The sequence below is a fragment of the Ixodes scapularis genome, unplaced genomic scaffold, assembly GCF_016920785.2.
Source record: "Ixodes scapularis isolate PalLabHiFi unplaced genomic scaffold, ASM1692078v2 PGA_scaffold0__279_contigs__length_252992795, whole genome shotgun sequence".
Taxonomy (NCBI): Eukaryota; Metazoa; Arthropoda; class Arachnida; order Ixodida; family Ixodidae; genus Ixodes; species Ixodes scapularis.
Window position 1 is genome coordinate 147164756 of NW_024609835.1, and position 23018 is coordinate 147187773.

Here is a 23018-nt window from a genome sequence, read left to right on the forward strand (position 1 = left end):
CCGGAATGACAGCTCCGACTTCACTTTTCTTGGCGGTGTTTAGTTCTTTAGGTAGTAGTAGTAGTGCTTTATGAAGGAAAGGCAGAGATTTTAACCCGAACGTAAGATAACCAGAAAACGTTAGAGAGAATCCTCGGTCAAATATATATTGGCTATCAGTTACCATTTAATTTTGCAGCGGCGAACGTGGCTATATCAGGCTGCTGCATCATCTGTGGGTGGGAGCCGAATATTTTGCAGGAGCGTCTGAAACAAAAATGGGGGCGGGGGAAAGAGGGGGCGTGATCTTGCGCGTTAGAAATTATAATTATCTTTCCCTTCTTACTTTGCTTTATTTACTAGTGTTCGCGATTGGACTTTGCGCGAGTTCACGAGACTCCTGAAATTTAATTTGCGCTCTTCTTCACGGCACACAAACGTTTTATGTTGTACCTTCAGTCCTTTTGCGGATGACGCAAGACCAAACAAGCTAAAACAAACTCCCATCGAAAGGGTTGTGTACTGAGACATAAAAGGACGGCCCGCAAATTCCTGTGTCCCACCGTTTTTAATTTCATCTCGTCGTTTACCCAACAATGCAATCTCGCGAGGCTCAGGTTAACGGCTACTGGAGAGGCAAGTCCATTGTGCCCAAACCTTCTATGGTCGTTATCGCTGTTGTCCCAGTCCGACGATTTTCGCGCAGAGTTTACTTCAAACGTAAACCAAATAGTGTACTGGAGGGCTGCCTTACACGAACTCCACAATTTGTTTCAATATTTTTATAATAGTTACCACCTTTTCAGACTAAATTAAGAAGAGCCGAAGAAATGTTTAGTCGCATCGAAGTGAACGTTTAGCATTTAAACTTTCAAGAACAAAATTGTACATAGAGCATCAAACTTCTAAAAATGTCACATTATTTTAAGCGGACATGTGTTTTTTTTTAAGCTCGCTATAAGAACAGTAAAAGGTTATATTTTTATATTCAGGTCAAAAAGAACGATTTTTGTTGTAGAATTGCCGCAGAATACACGTCGCGTGAACAATTGACTTCCGGCTTATCTCAGGGCTTACACGTCAGTCTATCACGCGTTAATGTCTATCGTAATGTTTTCTATATGTGGGGGTGGAAAGTCACTGAAAGTAAAGGAGTAAGGTAGGGGGGGCAGAAAATATTACACTGCAAGGAGGGGGGGGGGGGGGTGGGGCGCAAAATTGGCACGAGTCTTCCTCAGCACAGCGGCAATAAAACTCTTGGAGCAATAGAGCGGTCTTGCCTTGTAACACCACGTTCCCTCATGAACATATACAACGCTGTGCAGTTAATCAGATTTATTCATAACTTTGAGAAGTTGAGAGTATTAAAATACTGGTTAGATGAGTAAATGGGACCCAAAGTCGTAGATGCCGAAGATCCGGCTGGTTATGAAATACTTTAAGAACAAGACTTTGACAAAACACTCTGCAGAAAGTAGTAGAAGGAATCAATTGCATCACAACGACTCATTGTAACGACTTAATGTTTGGCGATAAAGGTTGCAACAGTCACAAACATAGTGAAGACCATGATTATAGTGAAAATAGCAGTATTGACTGCACCTCAGTGTACGTTTCCAAAACACGTAGATGGGTCCTTTCACGCCAAAAAATCCAAGCCTAAATTCGGCCTTTACGGATACGACCCAAAAAAAAAGTGTAACTGTTAGTGGTGGTGGAAAACAATTTTGCGGAAAAGAGGCCCCAAGGGGTGAAACATTTTTTTGCAGAAATGTTCCAAACGAGACTGCAAAATAAAGAAACGCTTTTGTAAGGCCAATACATTCTTCTAAATTATCCAGTAGGTTTATAGTATATTTCAGGAAGCAGTTGCCATAAAAAATTCATAAAAAAGCTGTTGTTCATTTTTTTATTTTTATTAACACGTTACCATAATAAGACTTAAAATTATGTGTTAGTTGTAAAGAAAACAACGCATTCTTTAGGAAACACTTTGATACAAAATGGGTTAGTGTGCTTACTAAGATAAATTGTAGATATTAAAAGTCAAGAAAAATACTAAGCTTTCGAGAAAAGAAAACTTATAAAGGTGTTCGTAAAGAAAATAAATACTCATAGGTAATTGATAGTCTAGAATGCACACACGAAACAGGCAAAGTTACAATTTTTTTTTTAAATGCGAGAAAGTAATTTTTGAATTTGTTCCACTACTTTTACTGAAAATATAGCAACGTTCTCAGTTTTCAATATAAAAGACAACAGTGCTTCAGTCTAAAAATACACACATCGTGATTATATGAAGATAATGAGAGAAAAGAACGAACATTGCTTGAAAAAGTTATTATCTCTTAGTCAACTTCATTTGGGCCTCCTGGAGTGGGGATGGTCGTCCTCATCCGGATGGTGAAGACCGATGATGGTGTTCGCCGGATGACAGCCCACGGGAAGTTGATAAAAAAGAAAAAAAAAAAACACTAAAAGTTGTTCGATCTCGCTCAAAACATTGCGACGTTGGTTCGCTTTACAGTGGTCAGTGAGGCCACGTTTATTATGAAACAAAACAACTTAACAGTGATTTAAAATCCCAAAATTAAACCCCATACTTTTGTTCCCAGTACCCCAAAATCGAATCGAAGCCAATCCCCGAGAATCCTTTCGGCACTCCTTTTGTAGGCTCGTAGGGGCCTCCTTTCCCCTCAGGGACTGACCAATGCCTTCAAATTTAACCACTCGCACGTGGTACACTGTTGCCCAATGATCGGTAAACTGTCAGCCTGGCGCTCCAACCGCCAAATCCAAAGTCCTTCTAGAGTAATCCTCTGCAATTTTACCAGTCTGGCTGGCGGCTGCAGCTAAACTATTACATCGGGTAAAAAGGCGACAATTTGATACTAAGTGGCGAAACCCTCTATACACAGGAACACTCGGTTAAAAGCCACACGCAGCTCAAAGCGCGGGCTCTCCCGAAACCCGAGACGTTTCTTAACGATCGCGGGGGAAGCTCTCGCACCTCGGCCGCGATGCCCCCACCAATGCTCCCTCCAAAACGCCAAACCAAACACAGAAAGTAAAAAAAAAAAAAAAATGCCAGTGCAACTCTGGAAAGAGCAACCTTTCTAACGAAAATCACCTTAATTCATAAGCAGGATTTTTACATACTTAATACCTCTCCAACAAGAATGTTGCAGGTACACTTGTTGTTCGCGCAACATCAGTCCATACTGTCCGTCACTTCGGACACAGATTGCACCGAGCAAGAGCGAGATCCGCGCATTCCAGATTCCACAATGTCCATATAGGTATATCTATATCTGCAAATCGCTGAGTTCTACAGTACGGGCACAGACACTACTAGAAACTCTACTCCTAATGGAGCTCGCACTAGTAAAAATAAAGATTCCTAATAAAACTAAACAATAGGACTAACAAAATGCAAAGTGCTACAAGAAAGGAATCCACAGATAACTCTCAGCGTCTCCGCCAGCACTTGCTCTGTGCTCTTTCGAGCCTCGACCTGCATGTTTCAAAATATACGTGAGGACTGACAAACTTCTCCCGCGGAGAATAAAGACTATACACCAAAAATATACCGTTGAATATAAAATACTGAAGGGCCGACCAAAAAGCAAGAGGAAAGTTAAACAGGAGGGCAGTGAAATAAACGTAACCTAAAGGCGAAACAGAAACCCCAGTAGCCTTGCTAGCTCCCCTCCTAATCTTCGCCGTCTTGTCGTCCAGCTCGTTGCCATCGAAGATGTTCTGAGAATTGCCTGGGGCGGCGTGCAGTACACGACACTCGCTGATCCCGAGCTCAAACTGAAAGTCTGCTGTCCTCGCGTGCGAGCTCTGGCCATTGGCCAAAGTGACTTCCTCCTCTCCGTGCCCATTTGGCGCTTGCCGCCCCCGCAGCTCTTGGCGTCCGAACTCCTCCTTCCGTAGGCGCTCGACGCAGCCTTTTTCCTGATCGTCACCCCACGATGCACCTCCGGCCTGACTTTCGGTGACGACACGGTGCCATCACCATCGCTTTTGTTCTCGCCTCCCTTCGTCACCGGATCACCGGCGGGTGCCTCTGCATTGTCGGCGCCAGCTCTCCTCTCAATTTTCACTTCGCCGCCACCGCAGTCATTGCCGTATGCATTCTCCTCGCGGTCTACATCTGGACTCATTTTAGTCTCAGCGTTCTTAAACCATGCCGGAGCAAGGGCTACAAACTCCGGCATCGGCGCGAGGACGGCGCGGTGTACTTTCGCAAGCTCTATCATTTTTGTCGAGTCCCTGGAACCCCTTTCAGTCATCGCCTGAATCTGGGCCAGCTTTTCTTCCTTAATTTCAAGCTGGACTCCAAGAATGTGAAGCGTTATAGCTGCCGACCCGCTACCTACTCTATCCTCTGCCCCCGAAGAGCCGCCCATGGCCCCTGATATTGTGCCCTTGGACATTGTGAGCCTCGGAGGAAACAACCCTGGGTCTCACCTGGGAACAAGGGTCCTGCCGTGCCGTCACATTTCCACGGGACGTCTCTGCGCCAGTCAACTTCCTTTGGGCCTTCTGGAGTGGGGATGAGCGTCCTGGTCCGGATGGTGACGGCCGATGATGGTGTCCGCCCGATGACAGTCCCCGGGAAGTTGATAAGAAAAAAAAAAACACTAAAAGTTGTTCGATCCCGCTGAACACATTGCGACGTTGGTGCGCTTTACAGCGGGCAATGTGGCCACGCTTTTTACGAAACAAAACAACTTAACAGTGAGTTAAAATCCCAAAATTGAACCCCATAGTTTTGTTTCCAGTCTCCCAAAATCGAATCGAAGCCGATCCCCGAGAATCCTCTCGGCACTCCTTTTTCTAGGCTCGTAGGGGCCTCCTTTCCCCTCAGGGACCGACCAATGCCTTCAAATTTAACCACTCCCACGTGGTACACTGTTGCCCAATGGTCGGCGAGCTTGTCAGCCTGGCACTTCCAACCGCCAAATCCAAATTCCTTCTAGAGTCGTCCTCTGCAATTTCACCAGTCCGGCTGGCGGCAACAGCTCAATTATTACATCGGGTGAAAAGGCGACAATTTGATACTAAGTGGCGAAACCCTCTGTACACAGGAACACTCGGTTAAAAGCCACACGCAGTTCAAAGCGCAGGCTCTACCGAAACCCGAGACGTTTCTTAACGACCGCGGGGGAAGCTCTCCCACCTCGGCCAATGCTCCCTCCTAAACGCAAAACCAAACACAAAAAGTAAAAAAGAAAAAAAAAAGGAAAAGAAAATAACAATGCCGGCGCAACTCTGAAAAGAGCAACTTTTCTAACGAAAATCAGCTTAATTCATAAGCAGGATTTCTACATATTTAACACTTTTAATAGAACAAAAATAATTTCTACATTTCGGCCTCTGTCAGCATTAAACAGATTGCAAAATGCTCAGTTTAGAAAAAAGAAAACAAAAAAACAAACAAAGAGGTGTTTAGTCTATAAAAACATTCTTAACCGTATTCTAAATTTTCAAACAAAACACAAACAAAATTTTAAAAAGTTCATTATTTTTTTAGTATTTTTTTTTTAATTTGTTTTTTTTTGTTTTTTTGGTTTGAGACAGAGACGCGCATTATTGCATACGTTAGCACATGACGGTACGGAACTACAAAGCAGACGTCGCCAGGTATAGCAAATGACAGAACGAGAACACGAGGGCGTGTCCTTCGAACGTCTGACCTCCAGCGCGCGCTCCGTGCCTTCCGTCGTGCTTTGGCTGTGTGCAGGTGGTCAAGGCGCACAAGACGCCGAAGCGTATCGAAGGTAAGAAGATGGCGTTGTAAGCGGGAAACTGAAGCTCTTCCCTGCCGTTATCACATTGTCAAGGAATGTAATCATATATATAATGGAGACGTCCATAGCAGGTGGCAGCGCTGAGTCTTCATAAGAACAATCTCCCATTGGCGCCCTTCACCTTTAGCTAATGGAGTTTTCATGGAACCTTCATTCGTCCATGGACATCGGACAGTGATCTTTCCCAAGAGCCTCAAATTGCGTTTCAGGCAATTTTTGTGATATTTTAAAGTCACAGCTTTTAGGAGCTCGTGTCACAGAAAAGCCGGCGTCATCGTCGGTGAGACGAGAATATACTGGATTGGTCGATGGGGTCATGACGTCACAGCCAGATAACCTCGCGCGGGAATTTCAAACAACCTACAACGCTCACGAGAAACGTAACGTCACGCGTGGTATGAAAGTGGTTAAAACATGACATGTAATGCGAAGTAAAGGCCGTCGCATATATCAAATTATTACACTTTATTAAGTAGTTCATTTACTTCGAAGAAAAAAATTATGAAATTAGGCGGAGGCGGGATTCGAACCCCCGAACACTTCGGTTGTGAGCCGGACTTGCTACCAACTAGGCCATAGAGAAACTTTTTTAAATTTTTATTGCTTGATTAGTTAATGAGAACAACAACACAGCGCGCACTCACGTTCACAAATGTTAAAAACGCATAGGCTTTTGTGCGGCCACGCAATTACTTTAACACACTTTAAACACACCAACGCGAACAGTATGGACATCCAGTCCAGAGGCTCTGACAGAGTGTGATATACTTTCCGGATATACGCGACACTTTCAAATAAATAGTCTGTAGAGGGATGCACCTTTATATCTGCGTTGTTTACACCCGTCCTCGTCCTCCAGAGGCTGTGGAGGCCGAGTGGCATGATCAAGTCGATCGGAACGCCGCCTTCATCCTCCAACGGCAAAAAAACGGATGCTATGTGGGATGAGGGGGAGGTCTTTCCTCAGCGTAAGGTTGAAGAATGTCCCACAGGAGGACCGCATTAAATCAATCGAAAAATATGTGATCTATTGTTTCGGGCTTTTTACATAGTAATACAATTGATCGACCATAAGACAGACAGACCTCTCTGCTCATGCTGCGGCTTTACAGGCAGCGCGCCACAGTGCAGCTTAAGGAAAAATGTCTGAGAAGAAGGCTTCACCGGCATTTTCTTTACCCTCTTTAAGACGTCCTGCCCTGGTCCGTCACAGTACAGTGACATACATAGAGGTACGGATAAAATAACGTCAGGCGTCTTTATAGAGCCGCATGCGACTTACTGAACATAGATACTCCAAGGAGAAGCGTACCTTGAGCCTACGAAAGGACAGTACAACTTTTCGCATGAACCCGTGAACACTAGCCAGGGCTGGGCAGTATTGCGGTACAAATGTAACGCGATAGTATCTTAGAGATACTTTCGAGTATCTGTATCTCTGTTTCAGATACATTCCGAAAATGTATTTGTATCTCAGTAGTGAAATACATTTAAGATGTAGCGCTTGTATCGCGGTACATTGTCAGCCTTAGGTATCTCGTTACATTTGTTGTCGTTTTAAGAAAAATCTAAAATATAAAAGCATTTGTTTGGTGCAAGTTGCTTTATAATTTGTGATATAAACCCGCCCTATGACATAGTACATCTCGGTCATCAACATTAAGAAAAAATGTGGTTTAAAAAATGTTACGAGCAAGAATAGCAATATCAACTCCTCCGACAAAGCTCTCCACTCTTTCTATTTTAGCAGGGAGTTGATTGAAAAAAAAATATGATCCTGTTGTGGAATCTCCGTACACAATGGGTGACTCAGAACTTATAATACGATCGCTTGAAATGCACCTCACGGCAAAACAGGGTTCATTTCGGGTAGGCCCTTTTGTCAAGCATGGTACGCAGTCTGTACCGTTCCGTAGCTTTTTTTTCTTCGTTATCGGAATAATTATTAATAAAAAGGTACAGGTAAGCAGAACAGCATGAAATGGCACAAAGAAGGAGCACAAGCATAAACTACAATTCATATTCGTCACGAACTACAGCCTTTCCACCGAATACCTTTCGGGAACAAACGTATTTCTATAAGCATCTGTATCTGAATACCGGAATACTGTTTGGCCGACTTTACAGAAGTATCTCAGGATATCCCGTTCCATAAAAATAGATGTATTACAGAATATGTATATTAGGCCCCATAAAGGACATGTATCTCTGTATTTGTATTCCCGAATACTTTTTGGAGTATCTCTGCCCAGCCCTGACACTAGCACATGTTGGCTCACTAGCCGACACAAGAACTTTAGTTAAAGAATTTAGCAAAAATACTTGCAGAACTGTACGAAAGAAAATCATTCTGGTCGCGTATAGACATGAACCTTGAACCAAACTGGCAGATAAAGAAGTAGGACAGTCCTGGACCTCCACTACGAACAGAGCGAAACAAATTTGTGCGGGAAGAGCCTTCCCAGCACGAGCTCCACATAAAAATTGCAAATACACTGTGCTGTCTCTGCACGTTAAGGCAAAACATATGCAATACTTGTACAATATACCAGGTTTTCGCGATCAAAAATAAATTGAAGACAGTGGCGCTCGCAAGCATAAATAAATCGCGACCTCTTCAACTCTCCGCTTTTCCCCTCGCCCTATCAGTCTCTTCATATTATATTTGCGTAGTGTCTCGGTAGTGCTCGAGCACCAAGGTTGTCCACTGGACGTTCGAAAAAATCTCACGCCCGGTGGCCAAATTACCCTGCCAGGAACCTGCACATTTTCCCCAGTTTATGGCACTACAATGTTGCCTGCAAAAGGAAGCCGCGACTCTGACAACTTCACACAAATGGTCATCGTCAGTACAAAAAACAGCTATTTCTTCCGCGTAAGAAAGGACTTTCAAATTGAGGTGACACTAACCTAAAACCATGTATGGATTCGTTATAAAAAATCTTTAAACAAAAGAGTTCTAAATAAATCGCGCACACCAAAGGGAATAGAGGACAACCTTGCCTCACTAAAAATGGACTTCGACACTATTACTGACATACCTGTTGTACAATCCGCGTGAGTTATTCTTAACCCATCTAAAATAGCATAACCGACGTTTGCGTGTTACGAAATACAAAGAGGATATTATCAGACACACGATAAAAAGCCTTCTCTAGGTCTAGTTGCAGTATTGCAACACGGCCCTTGAAAGCGCCAGAACACTCTAAACTGCTTCAAGCAACGTGAATGTTTGCGAATATAGCACGACCGTTTATGCTGCACGGCTGATGCTGCTCGACCAGGGATATAATAAAGTTTTGAAACCGTTTTGCAAAGTCTTTCATATAAATTTTGTAATCGACGCTCCTAAAATTATTGGTCTGCAATACGAAACGGATAAAAGTATTTCTGCGTAATCGGACTTTGGGATCAGTACCATATTGGGTCTTAGAAAGGATGGCGGCAACAAAGATTTTTCGTACGCCTCCGACAGTACCTCGGACAAAGCATCGGCGGCTTCCTTCTTAAACGTTTTATAAAAATCGACGCAGAGCCCATCCGGCCCGGGCGATTTACCATTGCTTAAATCCTCGATTGCTGCGTCCGACTCGCTCACCCTGATAGGAGTTTCAAACCCCTTACGCACGTGCCCTTTAAGCCTGTACACGAGCGGCGAAAATTAATTCCCAAAGCCGGTACCTTTCTGAACACACTAACCACGCAGATTGCGGTAATGCTCAACAAAAGCTCGCTCAATTGTCTTCTGATCGCGTGATTACATTACCGCAGCATATTTATTTTTTCTCATATCGCTGAGCATGGCTTTTCTAATCGCTCAGCGCACGTTCCGTTGGCCTTTCGCCCAGCCACAGCTTTTTTGACTGCGAAAGCACGATAGCCCCTCGGTATCTCTCACAGTCAATTATATCGAGCTGATTTTTTATGTCTAATTTCTTTTTCAAACCCGCCCGGCTTCGCGCTGTCTTTCTTTACGAGAACATTTAACTGGCTCCGTAACACTTTCTCTTTTGTGCCGTTCTTGATATTTAATATTACTTTTCTTTTCAGCAGAAGTAAGCTTTAGATCTTTAAAAAGCTCCCAGCGCCGGTTCATTGTCCTAGTTAAAAGCTACATAAATCACCCATTTTACTACCGAACACCTTTTAATTTTCGCTATGAAAATTGATATTTTAAAAAATGTTAAATGCTGGCAATATACCGATATTCAAGATTTCTTTTCGCTTATAAAATAATTTTTTTACCAATTTTTTGCTGTTTTATATTAAATACATATAACCATGAAGTATAAATTTATATTCGGAACCACTGTTATTTCTCGCTTTGGAAATTTAGCATTTTGCAGTATTTTCAATACTCGCAATGGACAAATACGTGAAACGATATTTTAGCCTTCATAAAGAATACTCTTTTTATTTGTTTTTGGTTGTGTGGATTTCATACTATTGATAACAGCTTAGTATATATTTTTACACTGACCACTTTTATTAGTTTCATCGTTTGGAAACAGAAATTTTCTAAATATTAAACATTGCCATTCATTTTAGGAAACACAGTACCAGATAATTTTACAGTTTGTTCCCTTACTACTAGCACATATAGGGGTTAGGTCTTGTTGTGGTAGCGGATCTTCGAAAATAAAAACTGAATATTAACTTTTTAGGGTATTCTTAACGCTTTTGCACCCTCAAAACACTAGAAAATGCGGGAAAAATCCTATTGGATAATTTTGTGGGATGTACTGACTCAATATCAACGTAGTATATTTTGCAATCTCATTTCAAACTTTTCTAAAAAAAAAAATATCTTCTTTACCGCTTGGGGCCTGCTTACCGCAAAATTCAAGGTGTCGTCAAAATATGTTAACAAAAGTTTTAACAAAAATATATTTGAAGAAGGTACTTTTGCATCACCAATACAACTCACCATTTTTTTAGGCAAACGTATAGGTCTAATTTTAGCCTCTATCATTTAGGCCTGTACCCGGAGACAAGAATGGCTTAATTGACTGTGTATCTGAGAGTTTTAGGCGGCGAGCTAGTCTATTGTTATGATGATAACCAAGGCTGAATGGTCTGAAGGACGGAACTTGCTGGGCATATTTCACTGTTTAGATTTGTGCGCTGAACGGGTGCCAATTGCATTAAATAAAAGACCTTCAGTTTTTTGCGACACAAAAACAGAATACCCAAAATAGTTTTGTTGTGCTTTATTCGCCGTGACTGCCCAAGATTCGCGAAGCCAGTGCTTGAGTATTCAGTTCAATTTTGCCGCCAGAATGTCCCGCTTTTTTTTATAACCATTCCTGAAGCTTTCAGATTCACCGTTCAATTAAACGCGTATTAAATCACAAACGCACGAAATCAGGATACTATGTCGTATTTAGTAAAAATAGTATGTTAACGCAGCTATATGTCGTATGACGTACGATTGCATTATACAAAACCCTTCGACCCCTGTTTAAAGAAAGGGGGGGGGGGTGCAACGATTTTTGAACTTCGGTCAAAAATTTGTGGAAGTTGCGGTCTGACACTTCTAAAGTAAAGAGTTGTAAACGCATTTCGCCTGCGCGTCTTAGTTGTTGTGTAAAAAGAAAAAGATAAATATTGGCATTTCTGGTACCCCTCAACTCACTCCCAGTCTTCAAGGTCTCACCTGGTCCCACCCCTAGTGACGTAATTAGGGTTGAGCTTCCCGTGTGCTCTTTCCGAGGACACTTTCTCTCCCTCTCTCTGCTGATATCAGCTGGCGTTATGCTGCAGCTTAGAGCCAAGCAATGTCACGTAATCTTCTCGCCGTAGTTCCTTCGGCTGCAGGTGGGGGAAAAAGCTCGACTTTGGCTTTGCGATTATGCAGCGGAATCGCGACATTTTTTTCAATCAAGATGTTTTCTCTATCCTCCGGGACACGATGAACAACGTAAAAATGATGAGATGGAAATTATTTTAATCTTAAAATCGTTGCACCGCCTCCCCCCCCCCCCCCCCCCCTTTTTTTTAAATGCGCTGCTTGGCATATCTACGAGAAATATAGGACGACTTACAAAAACTGAATACTTTTATTTACGATTTCATCCTTCATCTTTTTAGAGCGCAGCTCTTAGGCGACCGTTTCCGGGCTGAGCGGCGTCGGCGTTACCACGCGTGTTGCATTGTGAGACATAACAGTTTCCCCGCTAAATTTAGCGGGGAAATTGAAATGTGTGTAGGTCACGTGACTTCAATTTCCCCGCTAAATTTTGCAGAGAAACGTAGCACGCTAGATTGGGCGGGGAAATTTTCGTACTATATTTAGCGGGGAACTTCACGTTGCGTGACCTCAACACCAATTCAGTATCCCCGCTAAATTTAGATTGGAAAATGACGTCACACGACTTCGTGTCACGTCACCCATGAACAAATTTAGCTGGAGGAGGAAGAAGAGGAGGAGGAGAAGGGGAGGATGAGGAGGAAAGGAGGGGAGCAAGAGAATTGCAGGAGGTTACGAGAAGAAGAAGGGGAGGGTTAGGAGGAGGTGGAGGGGCATAGCCTTCCCTTTGTACCCTTCCCTCTCCCTCCTAAAGAGCTGCGCTCTAATTCCGCATTACAGAAATTTGTAAACGTTTTACTTTTTTTTAATACAACCGTTTTCTTTTAGTCAGGACCGATTTGAACACGTAGTCTAACATAAGTGCCTATTGTTTACTGCTGCAGATGTGTGATGTGTGCACATTCTCCACCTTTCTGTGCCCAAATAGGTTGAGAACGGCACCGAGGACTCCGCGCTGCTTGACTGCGTCTACAGTAAGGCCAAAGACGAACAGCAACTCGTGGCCAAGTGGTACCTCAACGACGACCCAGAGCCCATTTACAAGTGGATCCCAGCACTGGAAAAGAGACATGTGTCCCACAGGCTAAGGATACTCATCCTGGACTTCGCGCTTTCCGGCGGCAGCAGCTTCAACAGGTTTCGATCTCTGGACCTGGTGCGCGACACCACGAACCTGGGTGGGCGCTATTCGTGCCGCGTAAAGTCACTGCCAAGTCGGGATGCCGAGTCGATTCTCATGGCGGTCTACGGTAAGTCTTTGTGTTGTTGATAGCAGACGTTTCACAGAATCTCTTATGCAATGTGTAAAAGAAAGCACAATGCTCTAAATAAGAAACGAATTTGTTTAGATGAGATCGCTAACGTCTTAAAGAGACACTGACAGGGTATTTATGCTCGCCAAGGTTTATATTTGTACATGACATTTGAGAGCCGAGTTAACCAGAACACAATTTGCTGCTTGAAATTCGTTTTCTTTCCTCCCAAGAACCGTCGATCGAAAACTGGGCCGTTTGAGTCGCGTTCATTCCCTTCTCCATGGTCACCTGCTGTTTTCTATGGTTTAGACGCAACCACCAAAGGTAGTCAAACTCGTGGGTCATCGAAGCCACACAAGCAATACTAAAAATGGACAAAAATATGATGACCATTTTTTGGGGGGACTGTAAAAATTTAAAAATGCGTCTTTAAAAAAAAAAAAGAAAAATGTAGGAAAGGCACGTAACTTTCGGTGACTTTCTCCTCCTCTGTATGTCTGCTTCCTCTCCAGTCAAGTATTAGTTTCAGTTTCAAGCAGCTGATTGTTTTTTTTTTGTGCTTTAATAGATATATACATGACACTGTACCGAAATATTCATTTGTTAGTACTTGGACAATATAAGAGATCGCATGGCAAAACATAAAAATGTTTTTATGGGGGTGTCAGTGCCCCTTTATATGTGTACCCCTGGCATGACCTTAATAAAGGTTGGCAGAATCCGCGTTTTGTTGAAATAAACTGATGCGAGAAAAAATGACCGCGTTCTAGGGACCAGTGAATCCTCATTTCTATGACTGAAATTCTCAAGAGACTTTAATATCCCGTTGCTATTTGGAACGTGTAGGCCGCCTAGAGAAATAAACCTCGTTCTTGTAAGCAGCTCAATTTGCGGAGAACACATGAACAGGACGTTTGTCCCCCAACATTGTTTTTCGTTTAATATTCAGCTGTCTACATAAACACGCGTGAACCAAGTAGCTAGCCGAAAGCTCGTCACACATTTACGTTTTTGTTTGCACATCTTGTATAATGTAGGAGAATAGAAAACTGAGCAAAACATTAATAAAAAAGATTTATCTGAGATTAAATGGGGTTGGAATGTCATGGACGCTGTAGTTTAAATTGCTGAGGACAATGAGTAAAAAAAAAATCTGTGTGTTGGCTATTGACGGCTATAGAAGAAGAAGGATTCATCAGTTGGAGCAGCGGGAATAAAAATGCATAATTGTATTGCACTTCACCTTCTGGAAATTTCTCCTTAAAATATCTTCTCAGTACATCAAGCTAAATAAATGAAGAAAGTCTGGGCACAAAATTTAAAATTATGTTCCTCCTCTATGAAGAGAATTGCCTACTTTCAATACCAATGTCTGCAGCTCCTGAATCACGTTCCGTTCCTAAAAAGCCGTCCCACGAATGTTTCTAACAAAATCTCTCTTGACTTCCAAGTTTACGCACACACTCAACAAGCGTTTTCAGAAGAGTTAAAAACACGGAACCCATCAGCCTCGAAGGAGCACCGTTTCTTTCATTAAACCACACCAATCATGCACAGAAATCGATATTCCCCTCAATTAGGCTCGACATTTTATTCAGTCTTGGGTAGGTTACTTTTAAAAAGTAACTCGTTACAGTTACAGTTACTTTCAGAAAAAAGTAGCGAAGTTATCGTTACAGTTACCACAACAAAATAGGAACTCGTTACAGTTACAGTTACTTTTAAAAAGTAACTACGTTACTTTTCAGTTACTTTTCCATACAAAAATAGGAAAAAATAGGAAACGCCCCTCACCAAGTTTTATTGCATAAAATTAAACGTTGCACTTTTTACTTCATATTGTAACTTAGCAGCAGTTGCTGCTCGAAATTAGTGTCTGGAAGTTTCCCTCGTTCGATGGCGAACGCGTCCCTGCCCTTGCTGAACATACGCTCAACTGGCGCGCTGGAAGGAATTGCACGGGTGCAAACGCGGACCCAATACAAATGCCCTATCCTTGGTAGCGCTAGCACATTGCTGGCTCGTTGACGGTTGCGCTGGCTTCACAGAGTCGTTGGACATATTTCAGTTCGTACCCGGCAAGCCAGAAACAAACCCCGCGCAAACAGCAATAAATTTTGCATCGACTGTTGACACCACGCCGGAGTAGTGACGCAAATCAATATACGAAGCATGCTCATTGCGTAGTAGTGGCGCTGATCAAAATAAATATAAAAAAAAAAACATACGCAGCGCCCTCCGCTTGTATTGTTCATTCACGGTTGATTCACCCGATTAAAAAGCGTTTGCGCAGAAAAAAGATAAACCGTAAAATAGATAGTACTTCAAGATACTAAGATGTTTGCGTCCAGTCTGAAAGTACAAGCGCGTGCGGGAAGATAACTAGATTTTTTTCATCAAATCTACACGTAGCTATGTTCAGGTCGTGGCTCGCGAGAAAGAACGTATTCACAAGTTTGTGCAAGGCCAAACTTGGCACTCAAAATGTCGGAAAAGACAATTTGGGAAGTGCAAGGACTAGCTAGGCTGTGCTTGTTCAATGAATACTCATAAGGTAACTGGAAAGTAACGACAAAAGTAACGTCGTTACTTTCATTGTTACCTGAAAAAAGTAATAGAACAACAGTTACAAGTTACATTTCGAAAAAGTAACTCGTTACAGTTACAAGTTACCAAAAAAGTAACGAAGTTACAGTAACGTGTAACTAGTACGCGTTGTTACCCAAGACTGATTTTATTACGTAGGGTCATGTCACACGTCCCCAACGTTAGAATCCAATTAGCAATGCCCCCGACAACAGCAAATTGTTGTGTGTATGTTTATACAGCCGGAAGTTAGTCTGCCTCAGTGGGCGTCTGGTGTCTCAGGTGTAGATAAGCAATTTTACCAGTGCGGTACAACTACTAGCCTGGGGTCTTTAACGTGAGCCACGCAGTAGTGATACACGACCGCGCGCCGGTACGATGCTCATCCTGATCGAAACGGGCAGGGGCGGGGATTGCACCAAGGATTTCTGGGTTCTGCAGAGCGAGCTTTCGCTTCCCGTGCTCCGAGCTGGTGTGCGCTAGACCACTCGGCCACCGATCCCCCCTAATGCGCCCAATGTCGACAATAAAAATACGGCAATACCGTAGCTGCGCGATGAAACTGGCTGGTTAAACCAAACCCCGCAGATTAACGTGAGTTGAACGTGGAGTTCTCTGGCGCCATCGATTGGCGGCGACTCGTAGAATGCAGCTGCCCTCGATTAAGCAGATACGTGATTGAGAGCCTTCGGTACTTGCCTAATGTGCGAAAAGAAAATTTTGGCGGCAACCTCCTGTATAGCTTTGAACGCCATGAAAGTAAGACAGAATAGCTTGATGATTCCTGATCGTTCCTGTAACGGTTTGCCTCGTTAAGCATTTTAATGAGAAGTGGAATATCGGGGATACGTACTGACAGAGAGAAATACTTCAACCAATAATTATGTTATTATTGAAAGAGACAATTAAGTTATCGAAACAATTGCCGTACTATTTGTTTTCAATGTCAACACTATCACCGCTTGCAAAATTAGTATTATATTTTATCTTATTTAAATTACCTCGTGCGTATAATTAACCTTTATAGAATTCCAATACTTTCGTTGTTACCCGATGTTTTACATCAGTAAAACTTTTTTTAAAATAACTATGTTAATATTCTATGAGAAAACGGTTGTTTATTTATTTTGGATTTAGGAACGTTCCCTTAACAATGTTATACTGGAGGCATAAAACGAGGTGGTAATCGAAAGTTCCCGGACTGGGTGTGCAGAACGGATTATTTTATTTTTTTATCATACATCGGTTTAAGCTTAGTGACCTTTTTAAGTTGTCCTCGTGGGACTGAATCAGGGTTGGGCAGTATCGCGATACAAATGTATCGCGATAGTATTTTAGAAATACATTTCGTATCAGTATTTCTGTATTGCGATACTTTTTTTGCACCAGTATCTGTATTCCTGCATCGAAATACATTTGGAATGTTTCTTTGTATCGCGATACAATCAGAATGAAATGTATTTCGTTACATTTCTTGAGAAATACTCCCCCCCCCCCCCCCCCGAAGAAACAAACAAAAAAAAAAGTGCGAACGCATTTTTTTATTTTTTTTTTTTTACTTCGGAGGGCGCCAAAGTTAAGGAAATGCTGGGGCATTGTTACTATGCTGATGAAGGTTCCTTATGATTCTGCAAACTACCGTATTTACTCGCATATCGGTCGATACGTCGTATAGGTCGAACCCCTAACTTCGGGACCCCCGAAAAAAAAAAAAAGTTGAAAAATATAATACCGGGATTCGCGTATTGGTCGACCCCCCAGTTTTGATGAGGCGATTTTTGAAAAACAGGTCGACCTATACGCGAGTAAATACGGTATTTTTCTATGTGTCCTCTTCTCTCTTCTGAGAAATGTTGCGTAGTCGGGGACTCGAACCAGGTGGCGTGCCAGGAGTGGAGTCAGAGCATCTTCTGCCGCAGGTCCTTAGGTGGGGATTTCTTGAGTCATTGTTTGCTGGCATCCAATGCCCGCTGCTAACCGTCTCTCTTGCCTTAGCATACAGAGTACACCCAGCCGTGCAATGTTACGGGCTGCGCCCTTAACATTGCTCGGCTCAAGGGTACGTCATCAGCCGACGTGAACGTGGCCTGCTGCTCTGGTGATCCGAAACCCAGAAGGAGGCCAGAAGTGGCCTCGCTGTGCCATCCCAGACTACATAATCCCGCGACTCGTCTTGAGACCGCTGTTTCTCGGACAGCTCGCACCTGTGCCGGCAATATCAGTTCGCAATCCACGAAGTCTCTGTTTAGATAATGCTAGGAAAAACTTGAGGATTGCATACCGTGCGTCGGTGGCGGAGGGTCGGTAGTAAGGACCTTCAGAACAGGGATGCTACCGTGTCGTTTTTTCAACCTTAACAGAAGATAAGACATGTATTCCAAGATGCTTCAGGTTTTCCACTATTCTCAAAAATTCCAAATGACACTGTATGAACGATCTTCAACTAGGTAACCTAAAACGAAAGTACGCATTGTCCTTTCATACAGCACCGTGATAAAGTTTCATGTTCAAGGCCACACGTACAGATAAAGAATACGCGTTCATTCCACAGTGACATCATGTGGTCAAGGTTGACAGGAGTCCCTCGTCAGATAGACAGGATGTCATGGAAGGGACCGCGGTCAGCCCTTCATGGAACGTTTTTTGGGGCCCCTTTGAAGACTCCTTATCGTCCGAAACCACTACCTTCAAGGCAAAGTGCCAAGCCTACAGGAAAGTAATTTCGGGTTCGAAAACATCCACTTCAAACTTCAAGCTTCATCTCAGTTGGCGTCTCAAAAAACTTGAAAAATGTATTGCAGTATCAGTATTTCTGTATTTGTATTTCTGCCTTCCCTAAAATGTATTCCTGTATTTGTATTTCCAAATACTTTTGCCTCTTTTTAAAATGTATTTCCAATACGTATCGCGATACATTTTTACAGATGTATCTTAGTATCAGTATTTTAGCTACTATTTTAATGTATCCCAGTATTTATATTTTCAAATACATTTTTGAGTATTTCTGCCCAACACTGGACTGAATGCATCGGTCCAAGCGCGTTTGCCAGTCATGAAACGGTTTCTTAAATTCATGTTTCATGAAGCTGTCAGGGACCTTCTGCGCTTGTTGTTGGATGCTGTCCACCTTTTCAAAGCGACGCACTTTGAGCTTTAATTTAATTTTAGGAATCAAGGTGAATTCGGTGGGGGATAGGTCGGTTGAGTAGCGAGGATGGGTGCGATATCCATGGTGTTCTTTGCCGAAAAGTCAGTGGTCTTGAGGGAACTGTGACTAAGCGCGTTGTCATAATGCAACAGCCAGTTTTAGTTGTGCCAAATTTCAGGTCGTTTCCGGCGGACTTAGATTTGCAAGCTTCGCTGAACGTCGCGAAAGAAATTTGAAATAACAATCCGCTTTTCGCGAAAACATCTCCCGCACCAAACTACCCACTTTGCATCTAACAAAACTATGCGCTTGGTTATGGTATTACTACTCACTTTTGTTGCTTTTTTTGGTCTCGATGAACTCCGCACTTCAAATGGGAAGATTGCTGCTTTATTTCGGAAATATAATCCGAATCGAATCAGATTTAAGCAATATTATTATATTATAATTATTAATATTATTGTTATAAACGTAAAACCACGATTCATCCGCATTGGTGAGTGACGACGAAGGTTGCGCCTACACGTGCGGAGTCACGAAGCTCCATGTACACATAAACACGCCGTTGATTCTGGTTGGAAGTCAAAAGTCGGGGAATAAACTTCGTGAGGACGCGGTGCACTTGCAGGTGTGCATTGAGAATTTATTGGTACTGCGCGTAACCAATTCCTTCCATTTCACACAGTTCACCAATGGTTCGGCGACGATCTTCTCGGTTTAGTTGTGCAATTTTCTTAACATTCTCGGGTGTTGTACTGTCTCGCCGTCTTCCGCGAGGTTTGACCGCCCTAGGACCGAGAATACCACTCAAAACACTGACTGCGTCCCACAGCAGCATCACGGTATGCCTGATGAAGCATTTCCAGTTTCTGTGGCAGATTTACCCAACTTCACGCAAAATTTCACGCAAACCTTCTGCTCATGTTTTCCGTTCATTTTTCAAAGCGCAGACGGCTTTGACCCTCTGTCGGCAAATGAACTCTGCTGTCACCAGGATACTTGATGTAGTATTACCCGCCGCATGACCCATCTACTCGTGTGATATGCTTCCAGCTACCTATAACGGCACAAGCACCTACTTTCTTATTTTCCACATAATAAAACCAGTTCGGGGACTTTGGGATACAACCTTGTGGTGCAATATTAAGCCAGTGTTAAGCAAAAATATGTGCTCTTCTCTTTGACGGTTGCTACTCGACAAAATGTGGGATAAAGATGTGGTAAATATCATTATTGTCTGTGTACTTCACAGGAAGCAGGATAGCTCATCTAGTGTGTATAATCGAAAGTATAATACTTTTCTATTGTTTTAGTGTGTCTAAAAAGTCCACAAAATCATTTCAAAAATTTTCTTAGTACCAAGGTGTATCTAAGTGGTAATTTTAGTTTTGCTGGTCTATGTTCCTTGTACCAGCAAAACTTAGAAAAACATTTGTGACAGTGGTCGCAGCCGCGACTAAATGATTATAGCACACTAGTTTGTGCCGTAGGAAGAGAACAATCTATTGTTATTTTTCGTAGGAATATTATGAGAGTCGATATTAAGCATGTATAGGCTGCGAAACACGTGATTGCGGTTAAACAAATCCTATCTCGAAACGAGTTTCAATATGAATAAAGGTTCATGTGCATTGTCGGCGGTTAGAGGTGTAGATATTTTTACTGTTACGTGTTTTGTTAATCTTCCTTAACGCCGAGAAATTCTATGGTAGTTGCTCTTTTTTCTTATCTTCTTTTTTTTTTCTTTCTGATCTGTGCGTGGCCTCGGTCAAAACCGGCAATCGCTGGCACACAGCCACGCCGAAGTGGTTCGACTTCTCATTCGAGCGACTGTCGCCTATGATGATGGAGCCGGAAGGTGGGGGCCAGAACCCTGGGCGCGTCTCCGAGCGTTCCGCAGGCCGACAGCGACTACCAGGTCCGTCTCGCCCACATCCTGGACAGTCGAACCCTCGACTGTCCAGTCGAGGGTTCGACACTGCAGCACGTCTTCGAGTGCGTGCTCTTTATCCCGGAGACGAACTCCAAGCGACAGCGGGGTGATTCCACGTCAATTCATGCAATGATGGTCCGGGTCATATTTTAGATATTTTTGTTAAAAATATATGCAAAAGCCATGTTTTTGGGAGGAACATTCAGCTAGATATGAACGCCGTAACAATTTTTTTCGCTGAGATATAAAATAGAGAAGCTTAAAGGGTAACTGCAAAGAAAAAAACGTTTTTTTTTTTAAATAGCCTAATTGGGACAAGCATGTCAAAAAACAATTTTTCCGCGAGAAAAAACATTTTTTACAGCAATATTTATTGCGTGAGACTGATTTTAGTTTGCGGCTATTTCGCCCGTTTTAAATCGCGCGCCACGAAGTTGTGATTATGTGACGTCAATCCCAAAAGGTTCTCATTGGCTAAGAGTTTGATTGACAGCTTAGCTCTTGGTTGTTAAACCTTTGTTATTCGTTGCAATTTCCTTTTGAGCGGCATATTTTTACGTTTAAAGAATAACCCATGTGATGAGAGTTACTATTCTTTACAAAAGGTTTACAAGACGGGCACTTACGTTTGGATTCATACAAACAAAAGCTTCGCCATCTTTCATGGCCGCCGTAGTCTGCTCCCGCCTGTCTCGCCTACCTCGACTAATCGTTTCGCCGAAGTGATCAGTGTTTCGTCGTTTCGTGCTGACCCAGGTGCTTGAGTGAGACTTCTTGAAGTGAAGTAGTGTGTGTTTAGCAGCTGTCGCAGGTGTTAGTGATAGGAAGCGACGCGGGGTTTTGGCTTTCATAGCGCGGTTCTTTCGTTTCCCTCTTTGCTTGCTTAGCGTGCTTTTTTTTTTTTTTTTTTTTTTTGCTTGTTTGTGCGTGCAAATGCTGACTTTTCGTAGATGCGTGATCCCGACAGTGAGCCTTCCAGCAGCCTTGTCGACCCGAAAGGAATGCTACTTGGGTGGAGGCAATCGGGCGTTCGCGTAGCGACAAACGTGTCCAGTTACGTTCTCGTCATATCGCTCTGGAGGCCGTCGAGATTCGCCCCGTGTGCACCTAACGTCCGCGACTAGACAGAAAATAAAAAAAAGCACTATGTCGTTCATGCATCTGTAGGCAGGTACGAAATCGTGCCCAAATTTATTCACACCGCACGATGCAACACGTCGCTGTGCAAACTCAGTCCAACAGGAAGCATAAAAACGGCAGATTTAGGACAACAATGCGGAGTCCATTGTTCAATTAAAACGTAGTAATTTTGTTGAAAACGCCCGCAGCTTTTTACTCACGGAATGCGTCGCGAAACTTCCACATTTTGAAACAGAACGAGGCAGATTCACTTTTAAGAACGCTCCCAGCGTCCTCCCGGACCAGTTTGACTGGATCAGCTGACGACGACGGGACTTAACTGGTTGAACGTCAACCCCACAACAACCAATTTGCGCTCCGTGTTAGCACCGCATTACACACACCACAAACGTTTCAGCTCTGTCTCATCGCCGTGTTGCACCAAACGGAACGAGATCGCCGAAACCAACGCAGCGCTGTCGTGAACCTTGGCTCGTGGTTGCGCACTCGTGGATTCTGTGACTCCCTTCGGTTTGAAAGCGCGCACGACGATTACGAACGATACTTTCCATCTTCCGGAAACATCACAGGGGCACTTCTCCGGTTACGTCTTCGCTACATGTGCTCGCAAACCGCGTCAAACCAAAAAAAAAAATACCACGGCCTGGCGTGGTTGCCAGATCTTACCGGAAGTCGAGACGCTGCGTCGTTCAACTCCGCAACGCAAGGAGAGTGAGGGGCGGGGCGTACTCCTCTTCCGCGGGGGTCGAAAGCGCGGGAGTTTCAAATGTGGAGAAATTCTGACTACTAAATTACGTCCTGTGGCGTAAATATTGATAAAAAAATATTTTTTTTCGCGGAACATTTGTTTTGTGACATGCTTGTCCCAATTAGGCTGTTTAAAAAAAAACTTTTTTTTCTTTGCAGTTACCCTTTAAGGCGTGGAAATTGAGAAGATTTCACAATGCTACTTTGCACAGTCGTCATTTCCTTATCGAACCTTTCACGGCACCATAACTTTTTTAATAGGTTTTGCAAAGGTTATACAACACATACGTAAAAAATTAAAAATATCCATAAAATATTTCAATGCAAACAAAAATATCAAACATGGCACAAAAACGCGTTTTAGAGACATATTCACAATTTTTTTGCAAAAAAACCATCTTTCATAATACTTCACAAAACATATCAAAATGCGCGTATTTAAATATTCTTTACGAATATATAAATATAATATGCCCATCCTTAAACATATTTTTGTTATCAACGTGGAAATTTGGCTGATTTCTCAAAATGTGGCAAGATTGGGCGTCGATATTTAAAAAACGCCATCTTTTATTTTCTTTAAACTCCCCTTGGCACTTTG

The 23018-nt window shown here is 42.9% G+C and overlaps 1 pseudogene; it reads left to right on the forward strand.

Moving 5' to 3' along the window:
- Positions 1 to 12499: 12499 nt before the first annotated feature.
- LOC120848765 overlaps positions 12500 to 23018 on the forward strand; it is a 43745-nt pseudogene continuing 33226 nt past the window's right edge.